Source organism: Eschrichtius robustus, chromosome 3 (assembly GCF_028021215.1).
Source record: "Eschrichtius robustus isolate mEscRob2 chromosome 3, mEscRob2.pri, whole genome shotgun sequence".
NCBI lineage: Eukaryota > Metazoa > Chordata > Mammalia > Artiodactyla > Eschrichtiidae > Eschrichtius > Eschrichtius robustus.
In genome coordinates this window covers 1,402,901-1,408,900 of record NC_090826.1, presented here as the reverse complement: position 1 = coordinate 1,408,900, position 6,000 = coordinate 1,402,901, and positions in this window count along the sequence as shown.

The window sequence follows — 6,000 nt, the reverse complement described above, 5'->3', positions numbered from 1 at the left end:
AGTGAGGGAAAGGGGGTTCCAGGACCCCCACGATGAGGGAGTTGATGCAGTTCTGAGCCTGAGACGTGGGGTGGCAGCTGGGGAGCCTGGAGCAAGCCACATCTGTCAGCCTCTTTCTGGTTCGACGAGCTCAAGGAGCCACAGATGCTGCCAGCCTGGTCCAGCAGGGCCTCCGCCTCTGAATGTCTGTCAGGAGAGGACAGGCTGCGGGTGTCCCAGCAGTGAGTTCCCAGAAGGGGCCCATCCTCGGGAACCCCTGACTCCTGCATCATGCCTGGGCTCCTGGGGGCTCTACCCCACCCAAAGTGCGTGGAGGCAGACGGAGGGGGTGCAGGACGGCGCCCCCTCCGGAGGGTGTGGCAGGTGAGCTGCAGGGGGCGGTGTCCACACAGGGCTGCGTGAACCCCGTGGGTAGAGCCCTGGCCAGGACCCCATGCCCTTGAAAATCCCCTAAGACAGCTTCCTCCAGGCCCCGTCATCCACCGGCTCCACCCCAAGACTCGGCAAGTCGCTCTGCAGCTCCTTCTTCGCATCAAGATAAAACCACACTTCTGTCAAAAGAAAAACAATGAAAATGATGTTTCAATTTAAAAAACAAAAATGCTGGAAACAGAAGCAGCTGCTGTGTTTCCCACACGCCCGGGTCAGGAGGCATCTTCTGGGGCTGAATTCCAAATCAGCATCACGGTTTTCAGTCCCCAAACCCAGGGCAGCAAGTTCAAGGTCGCCGCCCACAAGGACAACGCGGGCCTCCCGGGACGCGGGGGTGGGGGGGGGGGCTGCCCATCGTGCGTGTCCCCGCAGACTTGGAGCGAAGCTGGCTGTTCAAGTTGGCAGCCTCTGCAAACACAGGGCCCACGAAACCTCCTACCTTCCGAAGCCCGAGGGCAGGGGCTGCTTGGAACCTGGGAGGTGGGGTAGGGACAGGACCGGTCCCAGGTGAAAGGCGCTGTCCCCTGCTCCTCCCCTCGTGCCCACCCTCTGCCAGGAGTCCTGGGTGGGGGGCGGGCGCGGCCCCAGGGACCCGCCCGGACTTCCGCTGAAGGTGGGGGGGTGCGGGGGGATTCAGACACCAGAGGCACCACCCCAGCCCGTTAGGACCCCCCAGTCCTCACACTGTGTCCCACGGACAAATCTGTAGAAAATCTGAATTCTCAAAAAAAAAAAAAAAAAAAGAGGGAGGGTCAGCAGAAGCCAGAGATGCTGGCCCGGCCATTACACCAGCTGGAGGAGGAGCTCGGCGGGAAGAGCAGGGTCCTGAGAGGGGCAGCACCCAGCCTGGACCACGAAAGGCCAGAGCCGCAAGGCGGCCACAGGCAGGGCCCTACCTGGAGACAGTGCCCCCAGGCAGGCGGGGGCTCCGGCGGGCCTGCCTCTCGGGGGCGGCTATGCGTCTGCCTCTGGCCTGGAGAGCCCCCCCCGCCCGGGGCCTTCTCCTCAGAGGCAGGCAGGCCTCTTGGGAGTCTCCCAGGAAAGCAGCACCAGTGGGCCAGGTGGGGCCTCCAAGCCACCCTCCTCCACACCGGGATGGGGCAGGCAGGCGGACAGAGGCTGATGGAGGGCTGCCTTGAGGCTGCCCCCCACATGCCTTACACCCCAGGAGGCTACACGGGCTCCAGCAGGCTCAGGGAGGGTGCTCCTTTCTTCCCTGGGCCTCGACGTCCCCAGTGGACCCTCCTCCTGCCTCTGACTTCTGGGGCTGGAGATTGGCTCCGGATGGTCCACTCACGGAAGGGACATTTACCGAGTGACAATCACGCGCCTGAGTCCTAGCCAAGCCCCGCCAGGAACAGAGGACACCTTCGTTCCTCGACTGGAGTCTGGAGCCAGAGACGAGGGACACACACAGAGACGGGAAGAGATGGGAGAGGTGGGGGCACCTGCCCTCTGCCCAGCCCACTTCCCAGCAGGGCCTTGGCAGGCACAGCCCCTCAGAGCACCCAGCGGCGGCCTGGTACCAGACCTCCCAGCCTCCCCTCCCGCTGGCCGGCGGGTCGCCCAGGATGCCCCCGGCGGAGGCCTCCCTTCTCCGCAGCCCGGGCAGGCCGCCTGGTCTCGGTGCCAGTCGGGTGGCGAGGCCAGCTGTGCAGAGCAACCCCCCCGCCACCCCCAGGGAGGGCTTCCCGGAGGGCGCAGGGGGGCCAGCCCGCCAGCCTGGCTCCGGGGCAGCCTGGCCCGCTCGGTGAGCTCGCTGCTGGCCCGAGGTGCCCTGGGAGCCCTCGGTCCTGGCGGAGTCGGCGAGGGTCTCCAAGTCTGTTTCAGCGACACCACTGGGGGACACAGACAGCTGCCCGTGGCGCCCCCCCCCCTTCTTGCCCCCTCCCTTCAGGGCAGGGACAGCCACTGAGGGCCAGGCCGGGGCCTCTCTGATGGAAGAGCCGGGCTGGGGCGGGCACAGGGGACCTTGGGAGGCAGGTGGGGAGCGGCTGCCGCGGGCCCCTCTCCTCAGGCCCGGGACCGCCTCGGGCCCTCAGCAAGCCTGGGGGCGGCCCGGGGGCAAGCGAGCCAGGCGGTGACCCACACTGGCCGCAGCTGCCCCAGCCCGGGCTCCTCTTGGCGCGAGGCCCTGGGTCTCGGGGCGCGGGCGGGCGCCCCACTGCCACGGCCAGGGACGTTCTCTGATGGAGACTATAAATAGGTCTGTCGTGGGGACACCAGATGTGCGGTCTCAGCCGGCAGGCCAGCCCTCCCGCCCCACACGGCCCCTGAGCGGGATCGCTCCCCCAAACACGGACACCCGTCCTCCTGGTAACCCTCCCGTCCACAGGGGTTCAGAGCACTGCCAGTCGCCCCCGGCCCTGCCCCCTGCACACCCAGCAACAGGAACCAGGACAGGTCCCTCCCACAGATGTGGCTCCAGAGCCCAGTGGGTGGGACCACCTGGGGAGGGGCCCGGGAGGAGTGCTGTCCACCCCCCGCCCCCCCCTCCCCGAGCCCTCAACACCCCTTGGCCCTCCCCGCAGCACAGATGCCAGCCTGGCCGCGTCAGCCACGGGGGCCTCTGCACCAGATCGAGGCCGGGCTGGCCCTCCAGGGGTTTCTCATCCTGTGGGCTAATCCTTGGTGAGCCCCTCTCGAGGACCCCACTAGAAAAGAGGGCAAAGGTGGAGCAGAGATGAAGAGGAGGCTTCAGGCAGATGCCCGGGTCAGGGCTGGGGGTGCACCTGGAGCACCACAAAGGCCCCGATCTGGAAAGAACCTGCTGGCCAGCGAGCAGCCCAGACCTGCTGTGAGCTGGGGCGGGGGGTGGGGGGGGTTGGACCCAGAGGCAAGGCAGGGCCTGGGGAGGGGGCCCCAAGTACCGGACAGTGCCAGGGAGAGGAAGGGTGTGTAGACGAGGGGATTACCATCCTGATGACAGTGAGGCCTGGGGACAGAGGAGGCCAGGCCTAGCGAAGACAGGGACGGAGAGAGGGGCAGGGGAGAGCATTTCTACAGGGGGAGCAGGTCATGCGAGGCCTTCTCTGGTCACATCCTTCAAGGCGCATCCCACCTCCCACCCTGGGGGCTGGGGTGCCCTGGGGCTTCCCCACCCCCGTCCAGAGGAGGTGCTTACCCCCCCAGCAGTTCTAGGGGACTAGGATCAACTCTGCGCCTGCATGGGGGGCAGTGGGGAGGGACGGGGCCCAAGGCCTCTAGGGAGCCCGGGCAGGGTTCTGGGCACAGGAATGCTTTTCCGCACCGGTGGGAACGCGCTGCCCAAAGTTCGAGGGGTCTTCAAGGATCCGTTTTCCTTCGGACCTGGCATAAAAGGCAGGCAGTCCCCCCAGAGAAAAGGGCACCCAAGCAGGCTGAGCAGAAACCTCCTGGGGAGGGCGGGTTCGGATGCGGACCCCGGAGCAAGCCCCTCCCACCGCTCGGCCGGGAGGTGCAGTTCCCGCCTCTGCCGCCGGGGGTCGCGCCGACACCCCGGCCCCCCTAGGCCGCGCGGCGCTCGGATGCGTGGACACGTCAGCGCCCGCCCGCCCCCGCAGGGGAGACGCTCGGAGCGCGTGGGGAGCCCCTACCTTACCCCGGAGCGAGGGCGCGGGGGCTCCAGCCCAACGTGCCCCCAAGGCCCCTCCCCCCACAGGGTACCCCTCTGAGGTCTCCCCCCATCGCGCCTCTCCCCAGCGCGCAGGGCGGGAGGGGAGGGGGCACTTCCTGCCGCCCGCTCCCTCCTTCCCGAGCGCGCGCCACCCCCAGGCCCCGGGCCCGAGTGCCCGGGCTGCGGGGTGTGGGTTGCCCCGGCCCGCTGCGCCCCCACCCCGGTCCTGAACCTGATCCCGCCCCTCGCGGTGGGTGGGGGGAGCGATCTCGCGGCGGCGGGGGAACGCGCGGCCCCACCCCCGCGCCCGGCGCAGGCGTGGAAAGGAGGGGCCTGGGCGGGGGCGGGGGCGGGCCGCCCGTCGTAACCCCATCTCCGACCCCGCCCCACGGCCGGAAGCGCCGCCGTGCCCACCCCCGTCGGAATCGGAGGCGGACGGAGCCTCGCGCCCCCCGCCGGGCAGGGGGAGGGGAAGTGAAACCGGGCAGCGGGGCCCGGGGGCCGCGTCGGGGTTTCCGTAGACGCGTAATCGGAAACTGAGGCCACGGGGCGGGGGCGCGGCAGCCGCGCGGCCCTTCCGGACCCCGGCCGCCCGCGTTCCCGCCGCCCCCGCTCTGCCGGGGAAGCCCCCCCTCGGCCGCGGAGATGGGGCGCAGCACCCTCCCCTCTCCAGCCTCGCTGGATCTCAGGAGGCAGCTCCGGGGAAGGAAGTGGGGGGATCTGCCCTGTCCCGACTGGAGCGGGGCCTTCCTGGGGAGGGCGTAGCCCACCGCCCCTGTCCCCGCAGCCCGCCCCCCAGGCTCCTAGCACCGCCCACGAGGGGCGCACACCCTCCGGATGACTCACTCCGGCGGAGACACCCACTCCCTGCCTGACTCACTAGGTGCCGGGCCCCACACGGACACCCCGTGCTGGGGGTGCATCTCGGGTTCGCGCTCTGCACCCCCATCGGCACGTTTGCTGGGCGTCCGAGACCCGCGTGACTCGGGAGAGGCCTCTTGGGGTGCTGCGCGGCCTTGGCCCAGCAGGGCGTGGCCCACGACCCGCAGCCCTAGACTCCGGACCGGGAACCCGGAGCCGCGTGCAAGGCAGGCGGCAAAGGGGCTTAGGTTTACCCCAAAAGTGCCTGCCAGGGGCCTCCGAACCCAGCCCGCCTGCCACCGCCCCCCCCCCCACTCCCCCCACTCCCCGCCCGGCTTCCGGCCAAGCCGGAAGGAGCAGGAATTTGGAATGTTGGGAACCAGCATTATAATTCTCCAGGGGCTTCTCCGCCCCCGCCCTTCCCCCAGGGGTGGGCGGGGCAAGGGGAGGAGCCTAGTCTGCCTCCGACGAGGCGGGGTGGTACCTCCAGGGCCGGGGGCCACCCTGGCGTCTGGCCGAGACTCTGTCTGGCGGGTGCCGCGTAAACCGGGGCTGGGGGAAGGCCCGGGCGCCCGGCCCACCGCCAACCTCAGGCACTGGGGCGCAGGAAGGCGGGGGCGAGGCCCGTGTCCTGGCAGGGGTGCCTGCAGGGAGACCGCACTGGGCGGAGGAGCCCCGACCAGCTGGGCCTCCCAGCACCGGGCGTGTTGGAGCAGCCGCTTGCCTTCCCGCCGGGGAAGCAGTTGTGGGGAACGGCAGACGCCCCCAGTGACGGGGCCAGTGACACCTGCCTGGCCGCGCCGGCTGCAGCGCTCTGGACACAACACCACCCTTCCCCGGCCCGGCCTTGGCAGGGAGCCTCCTCCACAAACCACCAGAGCCTTTTCTGGGACTGTTTTTCTTAGAAACAGGAAGTTGGGGTGTGGGCCACACGTCCCCCAGGTCAAGGCCCCACCGAGGGCGCAGAGCAGGGTGGGGGTTTGGACCCATGGGAATTCGCCATCCTGCCCGGCTCCTGCAGCCCTCTGGCGCCCGATGGAACCCCAGGTGTACGCAGACAGAGGAGAGGGGAAGGAAACAGGACGACCTGGCCTGGCCGCCCGGGCTCTGCT